The following is a 21,752-nucleotide window of genomic DNA, read 5'->3' on the forward strand; positions in this document are numbered from 1 at the left end:
TGAGCCCTAGGACCATGCCCCAGGACTACCGAACATGATGACTCCTTGCTGTCCCCAGTCCACCTGACCGTGCTGCTGCTCCAGTTTCAACTGTTCTGCCTTATTATTATTCGACCATGCTGGTCATTTATGAACATTTGAACATCTTGGCCATGTTCTGTTATAATCTCCACCCGGCACAGCCAGAAGAGGACTGGCCACCCCACATAGCCTGGTTCCTCTCTAGGTTTCTTCCTAGGTTTTGGCCTTTCTAGGGAGTTTTTCCTAGCCACCGTGCTTCTACACCTGCATTGCTTGCTGTTTGGGGTTTTAGGCTGGGTTTCTGTATAGCACTTTGAGATATCAGCTGATGTTCGAAGGGCTATATAAAGAAATTTGATTTGATTTGATTTGATAAAACCATCGTTATGTTTGGAAAAAAAAGGGGATGCTTGCAAGCCGAAGAACACCATCCCAACCGTGAAGCATGGGGCTGGCAGCATCATTTGTGGGTGTGCTTTGTTGAAGGAGGGACTGGTGCACTTCACAAAATAGATGGCAACATGAGGAAGGGAAATGATGTGGATATATTGAAGCAACATCTCAAGACATCAGTCAGGAAGCTTGGTCGCAAATGGGTCTTCAAATGAACAATGACCCCAAGCATACTTCCAAAGTTATTGCAAAATAGCTTACGGACAACAAAGTCAAGGTATTGGAGTGGCCATTACAAAGCCCTGACCTCAATCCTGTAGGAAATTCATGGGCAGAACTGAAAAAGTGTTTGCGAGCAAGGAGGCCTACAAACCTGACTCCGTTACACCAGCACTGTCAGGAGGAATGGGCCAAAACTCACCCAACGTATTGTGGGAAGCTTGTGGAAGGCTACCCGAAACATTTGACCCAAGTTAAACAATTTAAAGGCAATGCTACCAAATGCTAAATAAGTGTATGTAAACTTCTGACCCACTGGGAATGCGATGAAAGAAAGAAAATTATTCTGACATTAAAGGAATTATTATTATTCTGACATTTCACGTTCTTAAAAAATAAAGTGGTGATCCTATCTGGCCTAAGACAGGGATTTTTTAGTAGGATTAAATGTCAGGAATGGTGAAAGACTGAGTTTAAATGTATTTGGTTAAGGTGTATGTAAACTTCCAACTTCAACTGTATCAGGGATAGCTGTGTGCTAGTATGCAAAGATATAAGCTCTGTCTTGAAAGACTACAACTTGTCCTGACACTTCCAGACGAAGCGTGCAGAGAAATATAGGACTATGTCTTCTGAGCAGAAGGCAAATTCATTGAAAGAGTTGCTTTCTCAGCTGCAAAAGCAGCAAGGACTTTTCACAAAACTGCATTCAATAAGAGACGGACTTGCAAGAGCTAGCTATGTACTGTCCCACAAAATTGCTAAACATTGCAAGCCATTCGCTGAGGGCGAATTCATTGAAGAATGTTTAATTGACTCTGCAGCAATACTTTGCCCCATCAAGAAAGAGTTGTTTCAAAATGTTTCCCTGTCAAGATGAACAGTGACATGGCGTATTGAGGACATCGCAGAGAATATGGAACAACAGTTGAAAGACAAGGTATGAGAGCAGTGATGAGAGCCTGGATGAGAGCAGTGATGAGAGCCTGGATGAGAGCAGTGATGCACGTGACACGGCGCAGTTGTTGATATTCTTACGAGGCGTAACCCCAGACTTTCTTTGAAATTACAGAGGACCTTGCTTCAGTGCAGTCAATGAAGAGCACAACCACAGGGAAAGACTTATTGTGGGAGGTTAATAAGTGTGTGGCAAAGCTGGGACTGAGTTTTGAAAAGTTATCCAGTGGGACCACTGATGGGTGCCCAAACTTGACAGGAAAAAACATTGGCCTTTTGAAAAGGATATAAGATCAAGTAGCTGAGCTGAACCCAGATCAGAAAATGATTTTCCTGCATTGCATTATTCATAAGGAGGTGCTCTGTAAATGTGTTCTGGAAATGAGTCATGTTGTGGAGACAGTCACTAAAGTGGTAAACTTCATAAGAGCTAAATCTTTAAACCACAGGCAGTGTGTCTCACTGTAGGAATAGACAGAGACGGGTCATGCAGATCTCCCCTACCTCACAAACATGAGATGGCTGAGTTTGGGGAAGGTGCATAAAAGTGGGACCTGAAGTCAGAGATTGCTGAGTTTTTACATATGAAAGGAAAATATGAGGATTTTCCTCAACTGCAAGATAAAGAATGGTTGGCTGATTTTGCCTTCACCGTGGACATCATGGCCCTCATGAATGAACTGAATTCCAAACTACAAGGGAAGGGCCTTTTTGCAAATCAGAAGCTCAACCTTGTCAAAGCCTTCAAGGGAAAATGACTCCCCCTGACCTGCCAAGTAGAAGCCATCAATCCCAACCACCTTCTGACACTACTAGTCTGTTCCCTATCAGATGACACTACTAGTCTGTTCCCTATCAGATGACACTACTAGTCTGTTCCCTATCAGATGACCTTCTGACACTACTAGTCTGTTCCTTATCAGATGACACTACTAGTCTCTTCCCTATCAGATGACACTACTAGTCTGTTCCCTATCAGATGACACTACTAGTCTGTTCCCTATCAGATGACACTACTAGTCTGTTCCCTATCAGATGACACTACTAGTCTGTTCCCTATCAGATGACACTACTAGTCTGTTCCCTATCAGATGACACTACTAGTCTGTTCCCTATCAGATGACACTACTAGTCTGTTCCCTATCAGATGACACTACTAGTCTGTTCCCTATCAGATGACACTACTAGTCTGTTCCCTATCAGATGACACTACTAGTCTGTTCCCTATCAGATGACCAGTGGGAGAACTGTACATCGCTGCTGTGTGCATTGAACTGTGAGTTTTCTCATCGTTTTGAGGATTTCAAAGTGTTGGAAAATGACATGCTGTTGGTTTCCTCTCCCTTCACCTTCACTGTGGATAACGCTCCCACGGACCTGCAACTTGAGTTTATCGATCTTCAGTCGGATGCAGTGATTGGAGAACTATTCAAAACAAAGTCATTGACAGGGTTCTTTGCATCTCTCGATTCACAAAATTTTCCAAAGATTAGGAGTCATGCTCAGAAGATGTTTGCACTGTTTGGGTCAACCTATGTATGTGAACAGACATGTTCAGTGATGAAATATGACAAGTCAAGGCACAGATCATCTCTTACTGACTCTCACCTCTCAGCAATCCTGCCCATAGTGACGTCAGAAACTATACCTGACTTTACTGCTCTAGTCAATACCCATCAGAGACTTCACTCCTCACATCGATTGAGTAGTTTAAATGTAATGTTGAGCTCTGTCTATTTCTCGTGTTTTTGTGCATACCTGTTAACAAGAGTTCTGTCCGTGGTGCTGAATGCACAGTGTACTTTCCCACCGTGTAGTTCATTGCATGTTTAATAATGAAAATACCTACCAAAAGGAGAACATGGATGTGGTTTATTTCTGTGCATGTTAAAAAAGTAAAATAAGCAGCATATCTGGATGTGATTTACAGTAGATATATCTGTCAACACAGTCATACACATGATGTATAATCCTGTAATATGATTCTAGCCCACGATGGAAATAATATATTCTAATGTGGCCCTCCATGGAAAATAATTGGCCAGGCCTGCATTAGAGGGATGCCCCATTAAATTACACATACAGTGCTTACAGAAAGTATTCAGACCCCTTGACTTTTTCCACATTTTGTTACGTTACAGCCTTCTACTAAGATGGATTAAATCGTTTTTTCCCCTCATCAATCTACACCTAATACCCTATGATGATGAAGCAAAAACTGTTTTTAGACATTTTTGCAAAAAATAAAAACAAAAAAAATGATATCACATATACATAAGTATTCAGACCCTTCAATATAAGACTCAAACTTAAGTTCAGGTGCATCCTGTTTCCCATTGATCATCCTTGGGATGTTTCTACAATTTCCGAATGCACTGTAAATGATTCTTTGTTATCACAGTGTGTTTACATTAACATGTAGGAGCTACTGTATCTTGTTTTTGTGTAGTTGCTGCTCATTGGTTGTCACTTGACTCCAGAGGAAAGGGAAGATAATGTAAGACTGTTGCACAAAAGCATTAGAAGACAAAACTATGCAGAGAGAAAAAGGGGAGAGAGAGAGAGATCCATAAAAGAGTAATATCGTGAGGCAGAGATGGGAATATCTCAGCTCAGAAAACAAAAAAAAACACTGTCGGTATTAAGGATTTTCCATCCCTCTAAATGCTTTGAATTGCAGATTGTGGGCGAGGAGGAGAGGTAGACTGTCAGAGAGAAGACAGGAGCTCATATTAGACTGTGGGATTATCTGGGCACTGATTGGTCCCTCTGAGATTTCCCAGAGAGATAGAGAGCACAAAGAAACTTCTCGCCCTGTAAACTCACTAATAATGTTAAGGGATAAGAGAGAGCCTGGAGCAAGAGCTGAGGGAGGGTTATGATTGAGTAGCTGATGTTTTTTAGTTAGCCTATTTTTCTTTTTAGAGGTGTGTTTTTGCATGGATCTAGTGATTTAGTCGTCAGGTTGGACTTGCGAGGTTTAATTTGTCAATACTTCAGTTTTTTTTGGGATGCAACAGAGATTTAACACATGCATATCGTTATGTACACACACACACAAATGCACACACACTGGCCAGACAAAAGTGGTCAGCTGGCTAACCAACTGTGAGCCCCCTGAACATGAACACAGCGTGAGTTGCGTCTGCAAGGCAATCATTATGCTAACAGTTATCTGCTGAGGGCTGTCATAGTGCTTGATTGATGTCTTTTATTTGCATCCGAGTGATGAAGAAAAATAGAGATAGGGGCTTATTCCAGCGATGTGATTGAATGTGTCAGCAACCGTAACCGTGTCGCTCCCCTGCATGCTATGGATGTCTATATTCACTTGATAAATTTGCCCTGTATCTCGGAGGAGCGAGCAAGATCGTTCAACTGCTGCCATGTTAAATGCAGGTTGGCATTTATTGGGATGACTCATGTACTGGAGGCAACTCAGGGTAGTCTAGCTGGCACAGCCACAAAGTAATACAATCGTATTTTAAACCTAACCACAGGAGGTTGGTGGCACCTTAATTGGGGAGGACAGGCTCATGGTAATGGCTGGACCGGAATGGGTGGAATGGTATCAAATACATCAAACACATGGTTTCCATGCAAAATCCAATCAAATCAAATTGTATTGGTCACATACACATGGTTAGCAGATGTTATTACGAGTGTAGCGAAATGCTTGTGCTTCTAGTTCCGACCATGCAGTAATATCTAACAAGTAATCTAACAATTTCACTACAACTACCTTATACACACAAGTGTAAAGGGATGAATAAGAATATGTACATATAAATATATGGATGAGCGATGGCTGAACGGCATAGGCAAGACGCAGTAGATGGTATAGAGCACAGTATATACATATGAGATGAGTAATGTTGGTTATGTAAACATTATATAAAATGTCATTGTTTAAAGTGACTAGTGATGCATTTATTACATCAAATGTTTTATTATTAAGTGGCTAGAGATTTGGGCAGCAGCCACACAATGTTAGTGGTGGCTGTTAACAGTCTGATGGCCTTGAGATAGAAGCTGTTTTTCAGTCTCTCGGTCCCAGCTTTGATGCACCTGTACTGACCTCGCCTTCTGGATGATAGCGGGGTGAACAGGCAGTGGCTCGTGTGGTTGTTGTCCTTGATGATCTTTTTGGCCTTCCCGTGACATCGGGTGGTGTAGGTGTCCTGGAGGGCAGGTAGTTTGCCCCCGGTGATGCATTGTGCAGGCCTCACTACCCTCTGGAGAGCCTTACGGTTGTGGGCGGAGAAGTTGCCGTACCAGGTGGTGATGCAGCCCGACAGGATGCTCTCGATTGTGCATCTGTAAAAGTTTGTGAGTGTTTTTGGTGACAAGACAAATTTCTTCAGCCTCCTGGATGCCATTCCATTTACTCCGTTCCAGGAATTATTATGAGCCGTTCTCTGAATATATCCCTAACTTTAACCACACTGCTAATCTTATGCCTAACCCTAACCTTAAATTAAGACCAAAATGCACATTTGTGTTTTCATACATTTTTACTATATAGGCCTGAGCAAATTTTTACTTTGCAGCTCGCCCGTGTAGTGGAAATCGCTCAGCGCTGCCTCCAGGAAAAGATGCATCCCAATAAATGTTGACTTGCTTGTAAAATAGCGATGAACTGGGGTAATTCCTCAGCAGTATAGGGGAACTTTAATCTAGTTTACAGTGAAGTGGGAGAGTCGAGTGGGGAAATTTACATATTGAACCAGCAGAGGAGGAGAGCGATGTGTACAGTATCTCAGAAACATTTGAATCTACTACCAGGCATGTAATGTAGATGGCTGCTATCATACACACAATGTACACAGTCATACAGTGCGTACAAGAATGCATAGGTATTGTATTTCTCAGGGATCCCCATTAGCTGTTGCCAAGGCAGGAGCTACTCTTCCTGGGGTCCAAACACATTAAGGCACTTACATCACATATAAAACAAAAGATAAAACAGTACATTTTTGAACATTATTACACCACTACATATCAACAATACAAAATGTATAATACATGATACAACAATGGGTGTGTCTGTACCTGCGGGTGTGTTTCTTCACAGTCGAGACTGTACCATAAGATGTATTATCATTCATTTATCTTTTACTACTGCTTGCATCAGTTACCTGATGTGGAATAGAGTTCCATGTAGCCATGGCTCTCTGTAGTACTGTGCGCCTCCCATAGTCTGTTCTGGATTTGGGGATTTAAAAAAATATATATTTTACCTTTATTTAACGAGGCAAGTCAGTTAAGAACAAATTCTTATTTTCAATGACGGCCTAGGAACGGTGGCTTAACTGCCTTGTTCAGGGGTAGAACGACAGATTTGTACCTTGTCAGCTCAGGGATTCAATCTTCGCAAGCTTTCGGTTACAAGTCCAACACTCTAACCACTAGACTTCCTGCCGCCCCATTATGAAGAGATCTCTGGTGGCATGTCTTGTGGGGTATGCATAGGTTTCCGAGTTGTGTGCTAGTAGTTTAAACAGATATTTAATTTTATCTCACCTTTATTTAACAAGGCAAGTCAGTTAAGAACTAATTGTTATTTACAATGACGGCCTACCAAAAGGCAGAAGGCCTCATGCGGGGACAGGGACTGGGATTTAAAATAAATAAAACAATTAAAACATAGCACAAAACACACATTCCCGACAAGAGAGATAACACAACACTACATAAAGAGAGACCTAAGACAACAACCCAGCAAGGCAGAAACACATGACAACAACATGGTAGCAAGACAACATGGTAGCAGCACAACATTGTAGCAGCACAAAACATGGTACAAACATTATTGAGCACAGACAACATCACAAAGGGCAAGAAGGTAGAGGCAACAATACATCAGATAGCTTGGTGTATTCAGCTTGTCAACATTTCTCACAAAAACAAGTTGTGATGTATCGGGGGGATACTAAGGTGATATCGGGAGGGACACTATGGTGGTATCGGGGGGATACTAAGGTGGTATCGGGGGGATACTATGGTGGTATCGGGGGGATACTAAGGTGGTATCGGGGGGATACTAAGGTGGTATCTGGGGGATACTATGGTGGTATCGGGGGGGATACTATGGTGGTATCGGGGGGATACTAAGGTGGTATCGGGGGGATACTTAGGTGGTATCTGGGGGATACTATGGTGGTATCGGGGGGGATACTATGGTGGTATCGGGGGGATACTATGGTGGTATCGGGGAGGATACTATGGTGGTATCGGGGGGATACTATGGTGGTATCGGGGGGATACTATGGTGGTATCAGGGGGATACTATGGTGGTATCGGGGGGATACTATGGTGGTATCCGGGGGATACTATGGTGGTATCGGGGGGATACTATGGTGGTATCGGGGGGGATACTATGGTAGTATCGGGGGGGATACTATGGTATCGGGGGGATACTATTGTGGTATCGGGGGGATACTATGGTGGTATCAGGGGGATACTATGGTGGTATCGGGGGGGATACTATACTATAGCACTGAACAGACCTGTAATTGTGTATGGGCTGTACAAACAACTACATTGCAGAGGAGTTGGCTTTCTTTGCTATTATAACATAACTTAGACAGCAACTTCATAAATAAACAATACGTTGATGCTATCCATTTCATTCAAGCACATTTTGAATAGGAATACTAACAATTTCCATTTAAAAAAAATACACTTTTACATATTACATAAAACTCACCATCAGTCTTTGATTATCAAATGCCTTCTTTCTTTTCTAACTGGAACTCACATGGTCAGTACTCACATGGTCAGAACTCACATAGTCAGTACACACATGGTCAGTACTCACATGGTCAGTACTCACATGGTCAGTACACACATGGTCAGTACTCACATGGTCAGAACTCACATGGTCAGTACTCACATGGTCAGAACTCACATGGTCAGAACTCACATGGTCAGAACTCACATGGTCAGAACTCACATGGTCAGTACTCACATGGTCAGTACTCACATGGTCAGAACTCACATGGTCAGTACTCACATGGTCAGAACTCACATGGTCAGTACTCACATGGTCAGAACTCACATGGTCAGTACACACATGGTCAGTACTCACATGGTCAGTACTCACATAGTCAGTACACACATGGTCAGTACTCACATGGTCAGAACTCACATGGTCAGTACTCACATGGTCAGAACAGCAAGCAGTAAAATCCAATAAAAAAAACAGATAAAACTAGACCTTATGAAACACTGCGGATTGTGAAGAGAGAGACACACACACACAGGCTAAAACATGCACACTACACAGATGTACACTGTAATGTTGTAGTATTGTTTTATTGTGGAATTATGCATGTTGTATTGTAGATACACTACATGTACTTAATTATTTTGAAACCCGTTCATATTAGTGGATTCAGCTATTTCAGCTACACCCGTTGATGACATGTGTATAAAATTGAGCACAGAGCCATGCAATCTCCATAGACAAACATTGACAGTAGCATGGCCTTACTGCAGCGCTCAGTAACTTTCAACATGGCACCGTCATAGCATGCCATCTTTCCAACAAGTCAGTTCTTCAAATCTGTGCCCTGCTAGAGCTGCCACAGTTAACTGTAAGGGCTGTTATTGTGAATTGGAAACGTCTAGGAGCAACAACAGCTCAGCCACGTAGTAGTAGGCCACAAAAGCTCACAGAGTAGGACCGCCGAGGGCTGAAGTGCGTAGCACATAAAAATTGTCTCTCCTCAGTTGCAACACTCACTACCAAGTTCCAAACGGTCTCTGGAAGCAACGCGCAGCCGCACACAAGCCTAAGATCACCATGCGCAATGCCAAGCGTCAGCTGGAGTGGTGTAAAACTCGCTGCCATTGGACTCTGAAGCAGTGAAAACACGTTCTCTGGAGTCATGAATCGCGCATCTCCATCTGGCAGTCCGACCGATTAATCTGGATTTGGCAGATGCCTACCTGGAGGAATAATGGTCTGGGGCTGTTTTTCACGGTTCGGGCTAGGCCCCTTAGTTCCAGTGAAGGGAAATCTTAAAGCTACAGCATACAATGACATTCTAGACGATTCTGTGCTTCCAACTTTGTGGCAACAGTTTGGGAAAGACCCTTTCCTGTTTCAAAATGACAATGCCCCCATGCCATGCACAAAGCAAGGTCCATATAAAAATGGTTTGTCTAGATTGGTTTGGAAGAACTTGACTGGCCTGTTCACAGCCCTGACTTCAACCCCATCGAACACCTTAGGATGATTGGAACGCCGACTGCGAGCCAGGCCTAAACGCCCACCATCAGTGCCCGACCTTACTAATGCCCTTGTGGCTGAATGGAAGCAAATCCCCGCAGCAATGTTCCAACATCTAGTGGAAAGCCTTCCCAGAAGGCTGGTCCCCACTGCTGTTATAGCAGCAAGTGGGGACCAACTCCATTTTAATGCCCATTATTTTGGAAAGAGATGTTCGACGAGCAGGTGTCCACGTACTTTTGGTCATGTAGTGTCTGTGTTAGTAGAGTAGTGGTGTAACAATGTGTTGTGTTATGTACTTTCTTTTATGTAGGCCTAGTTGTCTTAGTCTTGTTTGGACCGTAGGAAGAGCCTTGGCAGCAGCTAATGCGGATCCGTAATAAATAAATAAAATAAAACTATCCTTGACGTAACTGTGCGTCAATCTAACTAACATTAAAAAAAAAAAACTATCAAAATCCGTCTGTTTAAACTAGACTGAGTGGGCTGCATCTCAATCCACCGCATCCTCCTATGTTGGCCTTCCGAACTGGGGTGGAAGGTGGCCAAGCACCCGCAGTGTTTGTAAGACCGTGAGACATCTTGAAAATTGGTCTTCTCACGAAAATGTCAATAGCGTCCGAACTAATATGACCACTCTACGGAAAAATGAGACTGTCACAAACACGATGGCGTTCTCCATTTCTCTTTTCGACTCCCACAAGCCCCATGGGACTCGTCTGAAGTCGGTACCGCCGATTTGCCAACTTTTGTCTGGAGCATCCAAACCGTTTGGGCTACAAACTAATAGGAATCTCACGAACGGTTTATCAGGAAACAAACTGAGTCAAAGGTCAACCAACAAAGTTGAATTGAATAAGGTGGAAAGTAGTGTGATAAAACCATAAAGAATTGCTCGCGCTCTCTCTCTCTCTCACCAACCTAAGCATTGATGGCAAAAAGTGCTGTTGGTTTTATAAGAGGTCTTATCACGTCCAATACTTTCCAAGATTGACAATATGTGGGTCTGCAATTTATTAATGGTAATTAATGATGCAATCAGCAGTATGATCCATTTCAAACTCTTTTTGATATAAGTTCCACTCTGACTATCATTCATAAGTAATTGAGTTTTCACAAATGCAATGCTTTTTTAAACTGTTAAAATATCACCCCATGCAATCTCACAGTAGAGCTGTGAAGTAGAGTAAAAAATGTCTGGATGGTGTATTGTGTTCTTCCCTGTAGAGCTGCCCAGAGTGTTCACCTTAATTAACACCCTGTGAAAGTCTCTGTGGGACTGGTGGTATTTTTTTCAGCTCAGTGTGGAATGAAGTTCCACCAGGCAGCGTCCCAGGTGGAGCAGCCTGCAATATTATAGAGTTGGAAGAAGTTCTATCCACACTCTAATCCAGTTTTGGATTGTTGTATTTTACAGGCACAGACACACACACACACACACACACACACACACACACATTCCCCTCCAACCACAAATACACAAACACACCAGACAACACTAGTGAACATAAGAAAGAAGAGAGGAGAAGACAAGAGGAAGTAGAACCCATGTGGAGTATGCTTGGAGGGGTCTTCCAGGAAAGGCCTTATTGAGCCTGTATCCTCCATAGAGCTCGGGGGAGCTGTATCCATACAAGGATTGTTAATAACAGAGACCGGGGCCAGGCCCTGGCCAGCCCAGGGTTAAACATGGTGAGAGCCATTAGGTACCCAGGAGGCTCTGGTTGCATCAGTGGAAAAAAATAAATACATTATTAAATGGCCTGAACTTTGATAGAGGTCTCTCTCGAACACACACACAGAGGCATGTGTATACAGACACACACACACGCACACACACAAACACACACACACACACACACACACACACACACACACACATAGGAAAACATGTACACATACACACACAGATTCTATGTGGTACGCATGAACGCACACATATACTGTATACACACTGGTCGCGTTCGATTGGATCGCTTTTGTCAAGTCGATTCATACAGTGGATACAAATTAAAGTCATATTTAAGGCTCTCGCTCACTAATTGATTATACAATGTACACACACATATGATCTCAGTTGTTGAGATATTGGGGTTAAAGACTTGTTTATTTCGACATAAAAAAAGAAACACTTTTTATAAACAATGGCATCACTGCCATGTGGATCTGAGCCTTGCTGTTGGAAAAATACATTACTGTTAGACTTTGATCTGTCACAGATGCACCTGCCCCGACCTCCCTCCTCAACAGTCGGTTGCTTTAGCCTTATCACTCAAACGCACCCACTCTCTAACTCTTACAAACAAAGATAATTACGCAGTGTTAAAAGCTAAATAAATAGAGTGTTAAATCAACACCAAAAGTGTTGAGTCTGTGATATCGGAACATTGTTATATATAGATTATATATACTGTAGATACTGGAACAGTGTTAAATTGACACTGCTTATTGTAACGCCCTACTAATATATTTCCCAGAGTGCCATGCCTTTTAGGTAAATCGTAGAGTTACCACCCATGACTGTGTTTGTTAGTGACAGAGTCATGGTTGTTGCAGTCATCTACAAATTGACATATGAAGTTCCCTAAGTGACTTGCTAAGTAGTTATGTTATTCAAATTATATATATTTAAGTGAATGAAAAAAAACACATCAATGTATGAAAAATGACTTGTTTTCTACATTGGTAAGGTTTCATTGTGAAGTCACTGTTTCAGGAGGAAGGATTATTCAGGGAATAGAGTGACATCACCCTAAAGCTCTCAGTAGCTACTCTGCTGGTGCCAATAGTTTACTGTAGGGTTTCAGATTTTTTTTTATTAATAGGTTATTAATCTATCGCAAAGATACTTATATGTTTCCCCTTTCATATGTGCCTAGTGTTAGCTAGTTACTGTCTAGCTAGGTCTTCATCTGTGTCTGGTGTTAGCTAGTTACTGTCTAGCTAGGTCATCTGTGTCTGGTGTTAGCTAGATACTGTCTAGCTAGGTCTTCATCTGTGCCTGGTGTTAGCTAGTTACTGTCTAGCTAGGTCTTCATCTGTGTCTGGTGTTAGCTAGTTACTGTCTAGCTAGGTCTTCATCTGTGTCTGGTGTTAGCTAGTTACTGTCTAGCTAGGTCTTCATCTGTGTCTGGTGTTAGCTAGTTACTGTCTAGCTAGGTCTTCATCTGTGTTGGGTGTTAGCTAGTTACTGTCTAGCTAGGTCTTCATCTGTGTCTGGTGTTAGCTAGTTACTGGCTAGCTTAGTCTTCATCTGTGTCTGGTGTTAGCTAGTTACTGTCTAGCTAGGTCTTCATCTGTGTCTGGTGTTAGCTAGTTACTGGCTAGCTTAGTCTTCATCTGTGTCTGGTGTTAGCTAGTTACTGTCTAGCTAGGTCTTCATCTGTGTCTGGTGTTAGCTAGTTACTGGCTAGCTTAGTCTTCATCTGTGTCTGGTGTTAGCTAGTTACTGTCTAGCTAGGTCTTCATCTGTGTCTGGTGTTAGCTAGTTACTGGCTAGCTTAGTCTTCATCTGTGTCTGGTGTTAGCTAGTTACTGGTTAGCTAGGTCTTCATCTGTATCTGGTGTTAGCTAGTTACTGTCTAGCTAGGTCTTCATCTGTGTCTGGTGTTAGCTAGTTACTGTCTAGCTAGGTCTTCATCTGTGTCTGGTGTTAGCTAGTTACTGTCTAGCTACGTCTTCATCTGTGTCTGGTGTTAGCTAGTTACTGTCTAGCTAGGTCTTCATCTGTGTCTGGTGTTAGCTAGTTACTGTCTAGCTAGGTCTTCATCTGTGTCTGGTGTTAGCTAGTTACTGTCTAGCTAGGTCTTCATCTGTGTCTGGTGTTAGCTAGTTACTGTCTAGCTACGTCTTCATCTGTGTTTGGTGTTAGCTAGTTACTGTCTAGCTTAGTCTTCATTTGTGTCTGGTGTTAGCTAGTTACTGTCTAGCTAGGTCTTCATCTGTGTCTGGTGTTATCTAGTTCCTGTCTAGCTTAGTCTTCATCTGTGCCTGGTGTTAGCTAGTTCCTGTCTAGCTACGTCTTCATCTGTGTCTGGTGTTAGCTAGTTCCTGTCTAGCTTAGTCTTCATCTGTGCCTGGTGTTAGCTAGTTCCTGTCTAGCTTAGTCTTCATCTGTGTCTGGTGTTAGCTAGTTACTGTCTAGCTTAGTCTTCATCTGTGGCTGGTGTTAGCTAGTTACTGTCTAGCTTAGTCTTCATCTGTGTCTGGTGTTAGCTAGTTCCTGTCTAGCTAGGTCTTCATCTGTGTCTGGTGTTAGCTAGTTCCTGTCTAGCTAGGTCTTCATCTGTGTCTGGTGTTAGCTAGTTTCTGTCTAGCTAGGTCTTCATCTGTGTCTGGTGTTAGCTAGTTCCTGTCTAGCTTAGTCTTCATCTGTGTCTGGTGTTAGCTAGTTACTGTCTAGCTTAGTCTTCATCTGTGTCTGGTGTTAGCAAGTTCCTGTCTAGCTAGGTCTTCATCTGTGTCTGGTGTTAGCTAGTTCCTGTCTAGCTAGGTCTTCATCTGTGTCTGGTGTTAGCTAGTTACTAGCTAGCTTGGCCTTCAGCCAGCATGGAACAAAAGGGGGGAAGGGTCATTCAAACCTTTGACACAGTTTGTATTAGTATTTATTAAGAATCCCCATTAGCTGCAGGCAGCATTGACAGATTTCACAACACACTGTGTGCCCTTAGGCCCCTACTCCACCACTACCACATATCTACAATACAAAATTAATGTGTACGTGTGTATAGTGCAGTTGTCAAGTCAACACATCCATCAGTCAACACAGTGCTGCTGTGAGAGACACAAGAGCTGTCAGTCAAGGCAAGCTCATTAATGTAAATTCCCCGCCCACTCAGCCTGTCTTTTCATACTTCCTGGTAGTTACATGAGAGAAATGTCTGATAATTTATATCCAAAGTAAATAATATGGGTGATATTTTAGTCACTCAAAAGGCTATTTTACATGGGAATCAGGATGACTGTTTGGGACCTTTAACACAATAACATACATATTCATATGGCCTTATTTTGAAGTTCTTGTTTTACCCTAACACAGGGACCTGAATCTCATACACATTCACTTTCAACCAAAACCACACCCCTCATTATCATATTTCCCAGGATGCTCTTTTCTTTAATTGTTTGTTTCATTATCTATGTTTGCGCATGTACATTGATTGATTGATTAATCTTATGCACAAAAATAAATAAGAAACTTTTTTTTTTATCATGTCCAAAAATTAATTTGATTTTTATTTTATTTTTACTCCAATGTTTGTTACAGTTAAGTGTTTAGAGTCGATAAGACATTTTGTAGTAGGGTGCTAAACAGATATATGTAATCGTCTTAAGATGGTGATTGTATGGTTCTAAACAATTGTATTGTTCAGCTATTTGGTTTTGAATTTTTTGATCTCCAAACAATTTAAACTAATAGACTAACAAAAGCATCTAAACTAGATCAACTATTTCAGTAACGGTGCAATAAATCGAAATTAAAATATTGGAATAGTTTAGAAACATTTTGTAATCTATATTTGAGAAGCATAAGATTAAATAATTAATCAATGTAAATGCACAAACATTGATATTGAAACAAACAATTATAAATATCAACCTGCAATAGAGCATGCTGGGAAATATGATAATGATGGGCGTGGTTTTGGTGCAAAGGGATGTGTATGAGTTTCAGGTCCCTGTATCAGGGTAAAACTAGAGTTAGTGCTATATAGGTTGCTCAAAATATACTGACCACAAATATAAACTCAACATCCAACAATTTGGCTCAGCCATGGGTGGGTTTGGGAGGGCAATTGAGATTGTGTGGTCTATGGATCTGTTAGGAAGGTAAGCAAATTGGGGTGGGGCTAGGGTGTCTGGGATGACAGAGTTGATGTTTGCCATGACCATCCTTTCAAAGCACTTCATGATTACAGATGTGAGAGCTACAGGGTGATAGTCATTGTGGCATGAAACCTTAGAGTTCTTAGGAACAGGAATGATGATAGTCATTTCAAGACGTGGGGATTACAGACTGGGACAAGGAGAGGTTGAAAATTACAGTGAATAATTATCGCTTAGGCTATCACTTGGTGAAGTCCATAGGGCCAAAAAAGGATGAATACAACAACCAGATCTCTGTCACTAACAAATACAGCAAATACAGTTTACATGAAAAGCAAGGCACTCTGTTTAAATAACTGTTCCTGTGTCTATATGGGTCCACAGACTCAACACTCAAAGCGTTAATTATAATTTTTTTACACAAGAATTTGCTGTGCACATATATATACAGTCTTGTTTAACTAACCTTGTGGGGACACACAATTCAAAATCCTACTTTTCCTAACCCCCAACCCTAACCCCAAAACCTAACCTTAACCCTAGCTCCTAACCCTAACTCCTAACCCTAAACCTAATTCTAACCCCATAACCCTAATTCACCTTAACCCTAAACCCTGTAGAAATAGCATTTTACATTGTGGGGGACTATCACAATGTCCCCAGTTGGTCAAATGTTTGTTTGTTTACTCCCTGTCCTGGGTCATGGCCACAGGATGCTGTCATAACCACCCAGGACTACGGTAAAAAATGACCCAGGAACAGACCATATGTTCTACATCTCTCATCGTTGTAATACCTGCTTCTCATCAGCCGTAATGGATCCTGGTCAGGGATGTTAAATGGTGTTATTGACCCGGCACAGGGGACAGAGACGGTAAAGAACACACGTTTATTGTTATCCAATAGCCTTGTTTTTACATCAGAAGAGAATGCCATCTGGTTTCCAGAAATCTACTTCACTATAATTTAATATAAAAAGAAGGGGGAATTAGTGTGTTTGTCTATACACAATTATATGCACACTAAGGACACACACCTAGTTAAATTAAAGTGTGACATCATAAATCAAAATATCTCTCTCGTTCTCTCTCTTACACACACACGCGCGCGCGCACGTACACACACAATCACATACACACACATACAAGCTCTCTCAACCACAGGCTCTGTGCCCTCTCCCTCACTGCATCTTCAGATCCCATCCCGTGATTGAGATTTCAGTGGTGAGGGTTTTATCACGCTCCACGACTCTGACACTGATTACTGTATACTGCAGAACTGCGTTAGACCTGCCTGACCAGACACCGCTTGTGTGTTTTTGTGTGTGCGTGTGTGTGCGCGCGCGCGTGTGCATGCGTTTGTGGGGTGGGAGGGAGGGAGAGAAAGACAGAGAGAGATAAGAGAAGGAGACAGATCCTTTTTCTAAAATGTTTTAAGTGTTGGAGAACACAGTGGGAGGGATCTTGGACCATTCCACCCTACAGAATACTTGTGTAATCCTTGATATCCTTTGTCTGCACTTATTGACTGCACTCTTCAAAAAAAAAATGAAAACACCTGAAGTTTGTTAAACATTATTGGCACTTGGATTAGAACCGCTGCTTTGGGCAGATGACTTGACAATATAGCTCTTTGGCCTCGCACACCTGTAGTGGGTTTGGCATCCAAATCAAATCACATTTTATTTGTCACATTCACATGGTTAGCAGATGTTAATGCGAGTGTAGCGAAATCCTTGTGCTTCTAGATCCGGCAATGCAGTAATATCCAAATATGTAGACTCCTTGCTGTCCCCAGTCCACCTGGCCGTGCTGCTGCTCCAGTTTCAACTGTTCTGCCTGCGGCTATGGAATCCTGACCTGTTCACAGGACATGCTACCTGTCCCAGACATGCTGTTTTCAAGACAGCAGGAGACAGCAGGAGTGGTAGAGATACTCTTAATGATCGGCTATGAAAAGCCAACATGCTTCTACACCTGCATTGCTTGCTGTTTGGGGTTTTAGGTTGGGTTTCTGTACAGCACTTTGAGATATCAGCTGATGTCCGAAGGGCTATATAAATACATTTGATTTGATTTTGATTTGATATCCAACGAGTAATCTAACCTAACAATTTTCACAACAATTACCTTATACACACAAGTGTAAATTAATGAATAAGAATGTACACAAAAAAAATATATGAATGAGTGATGGTATAGAATGGCATAGGCAAGATAGTGGATGGTATAGAGTACAGTATATACATATGAGATGAGTAATGTAGGATATGTAAACATTATAAAAGTGGCAAATGAGAATGCATGACCAGGAAAGAACCCCATACCTACTGTAAACTGTGGTGGGGAGCTTTGATGTTATTGGACTACTTAGCTTCCACTGGTCCCGGGGCCTTGTTAAGGTCAACGGCATCATTAACTTTACCCAGTACCAGGATATTTTACCCAAACACCTGGTTGCTTCTGCCAGGAAGCTGAAACTTGCCCGTAAAGTGGATCTTCCAGCAAGACAATAACCCCAAGCACACATAAAAATCAACAAAGAAATGGTTAATTGGCCACAAAATCAAAAGTCTCCAGACTTGAAACCCTTTGAAAACCTGTGGTTTGAGTTGAAGAGCAGATGAAGAATATCAAGGATCTGGAAAGATTCTGTATGGATGAATGATCTCAGATCCCTCCCAATGTGTTCTCCAACTCATAAAACATTTAGGAAAAAGGCTCAGTGCCGCAGGTGAGCTATTATACAGCTAGATGACTCCTGGTATCTCCAGGAGTGAGAGATATAATTTGTGTCTTTATATGTTGCCTAGTACTGTTTATTTGTTAGCTTGGGCCATCTACTTTAAGTGCTGCATGTCTTCCTAGTGTGTAAACTGCTTACGACTCATAACTTGCAGATGATTGTTGGCCATTTGTGACTTGTTTTGGTAATCAGCGACTGTATTGGAGGGGGAGTGGTTTCTCCTCTCCTAGGCAATCAGTAATTAGTACAGGGAAGTGTGCCATTCACCTCTGCTAGGCAATTAGCAATTCATGTTAGTACTTCTGATCTGAGGTCAAAAACGCTGTGTTCATTTCAGCTTATTCTGCCCTTCAGTCCCTTGACTTTTTGGCCCTGACGGAGACATGGATCATCCCAGAGAACACTGCTGCTCACTCTTAACCAGACTACTTGTTCTCTCATAGTCCAAGAGCATCTGGTCATTGAGGTGGTGACACAGGGCTACTCATTTCTCCTAAGTGGAGATGTTCTCTTTTCTCCCTCTCTCACCTGTCCATCTGCTCATATGAATTTCATGCTGTCATTGTCACTTGTTCACTCAAGCTTAACATTGCCCTTGTAGAGTTCCTCAATGAGCTTGACACCTTAATAAGCACATTTCCTCCCGAAGTATGCCTTAGATGAATTTCTTTCCAACTCTCTCTTTCCCCTCCTTGACTCTTGACCTCACTCTTTCCCAATCCCCTGCAACTCACAAGGCAGGCAATATGCTTGACCTCATCTTTACTAGTCTGTTCGCCTACTAATCTCACTGCAACCCCTCTTCAGCTCAGATCACTACTTTGTTTCCTTTTCCGGTCTCCCTTTCCTCCAACCCTAGCCACTCAGCCCCTATCCAGATGGTCAGGGGCCATTGCAATCTTTGCACTCTTTCTCCCATTACTCTCTACTCTTCTATTATCTCTCCCTTCTGATAAATCCTTCTCCCTCCTGACTCCTGATTCTGCCTCTTCAACCCTACTCTTCTCCCTTTCCGCATCCTATGACTCACACTGTCCCCTAATCCCTCCCCTCCTGCTCCGTGGCTGAGTGACTCTTTGCGAGTTTACAGAACATGGCTGTGGGCAGCTGAGTGAAAATGAAGGAAAACTAAACTTCGGGTACTAGTCCATCTTCCTTATCGGCTAGGCTACCTACCTTCAACACCGTGAACCATCAGATCCTCCTCTCCACCCTCTCAGGTCTGGGTGTCTCAGGTTCTGCCCACGCTTGGATTGCATCCTACCTGGCAGGCCGCTCCTACCAGGTGACATGGAGAGGATTTGTGTCTGCACCACATACTCTCACTACTGGTGTCCCACAGGGCTCGGGTTCTAGGCCTTCTCCTCTTCTCTCTATAAACCAAATCACCAGTAGCGGTGCATGGGTAAAATCACAGGGGAAGCCAAACCAGGGGAAAAAAGCTATATTACAACGTATGTGTTAATTATGTGATAATTGCAGTTTGCTCTATTACCTGTTAGTTCATATGCCTTGAGGCACAATGTATACATTTATGGATTTTGAATTTATGGTTGACGTTATAATAAATGGCCAGAATGGAGAATTAAGTAAAACCATCAGTCCAAATCCCTATCTCCATCCACGGCTAATTTAGAAAAGAGACACTTTTTGCTTCTGTAGCTACCTAGCCACCGGAGGACAATAACACAACGAGATGCGGCAATTCAAGTTGTTTCAATGACGTATTTCTCTTGAAGCGACGTGATTGTAATGAATCCAAACTGCCTTCCCTTGACACTTTTTTGTTGTTGCGCCAGGACCATTCACCATTGCGCTCACTCAGTTTAGCTCAATGCTGATTGGCTATAATTTGTAACTTTTTTTTATCAAGGGAAGCCAAATGTTCGTTGGCTTCCCTTGCATTCAACGCTATGGGCAGCAACAGTGTCATACTGTTTATGACCAGACAGCATCAGATATATGGCCTACACATACAGAGAGATGCTTTCTCCATGAGATATATTCAGCCTCTTGTGAATTGAAGGAAAATTATAAAATCACAGAGAGATGAAAAATACATTATTTTGAGATGTCTTTTAAGAGGCTATATTAGTTGGAGAGAGTGCTGAACCAATTTAAGTGATATGGGGTAGTGGTTCCCTAACAATTACAGCTATATACTGTAGAGAACAGATCAGTGGCAGCAAGTATCAAACATTTAACACACTCAGAACACAAGGACTTTCTTCAGAAGGCTGTTCATAGTTGCCTCCCCACGAGGGAATCCATCCATAGATGGTACAGAGAACTGCCTACACAGAGGCACTCACACTGAACAAACATGTTGGTGAGTGTGCCGAGTCCAGGTGTGTCTGGGCCCTGTTTGTTCCCTCTGTCCTCCAGTGCCTGCCAATGGACCTGCCCCCCCCCCACCCGATCCCTCTCTATCCCCTTGCTCCCTCTCTATCCCCTTGCTCCCTCTCTATCGCCTTCCTCCCTCTACGCTTATCCCCTCTCACAGAGCCAAACCAGAACCAGGAACCATCCATCGCCACACCAGAAGTGGCGAGAAGTAAGGACCAATGAACTAGACCTTCACCGAGAGCGAGCAGACCGCAGGGGAGTACCACCATTGACCTCTGGGTCTAGGACTTTCTTGTCTGTCTGTCTGCTTGCTCCTCAGGTTGTATTTCCTCCCCTCTACAGAACCAGAACCATCCTCAGTTCCGGGTTCCCGATTCCTGTTTTTTCCCAGGTTGCCAACACCAGACCCAGCGCCAACCCCTGGTGCCAGCACCAACCCAGGTTTTACTGGTCCCAGCCCCAACACCAGCGCCAACCTTTGACACAGCACCGGCCAACCAAGACTGCTACCTCCATCCAGCAACTGCCAGGCCAGACCTCGCCCCTTCCCCTCCCCCAACACAAACAGACCGTCAACCACTCCACCAGAGCAACCAAGACAGAAAGACTGCAAACCGATGTGTATTGAACAAAAATATAATTGCAACATCCAACCATTTAAAATATTTTACTGAGTTGCAGTGGCTATAAGGAAATCAGTTTATTGAAATCAATTAATTAGGCCTTAATCTATGGTGTTCACATTACTTGCCAGGGGTGCTGTCATGGGTGGGCCTGGGAGTGGGCCGCGGTTATACATGTTCTGCGGTTGTGAGGCCAGTTGGACGTATTACCAACTTCTCTAAAAAGATGTTAGAGGCAGTTTATGGTAGAGATGTTAACATTATATTCTCTGGCAACAGCTTTAGTGGAAATTCCTGCGGTCAGCGTGCCAATTGCAAGCTCACTGTCGAATTGAGACATCCGTGGCATTGTGTTGTGTGACAAAACTGCACATTTTAGACAGGCC

At 42.7% G+C, this 21,752-nt stretch overlaps 1 pseudogene; it reads left to right on the forward strand.

Annotated features, from left to right (window-relative positions):
• The first annotated feature begins 1,650 nt into the window (after window positions 1–1,650).
• On the forward strand, window positions 1,651–21,371 carry LOC149976545 (general transcription factor II-I repeat domain-containing protein 2B-like; annotated as a pseudogene).
• Window positions 21,372–21,752: the final 381 nt, after the last annotated feature.

Source organism: Oncorhynchus mykiss, chromosome 16 (genome assembly GCF_057628025.1).
Source record: "Oncorhynchus mykiss isolate SJ-2025 chromosome 16, ASM5762802v1, whole genome shotgun sequence".
NCBI lineage: Eukaryota > Metazoa > Chordata > Actinopteri > Salmoniformes > Salmonidae > Oncorhynchus > Oncorhynchus mykiss.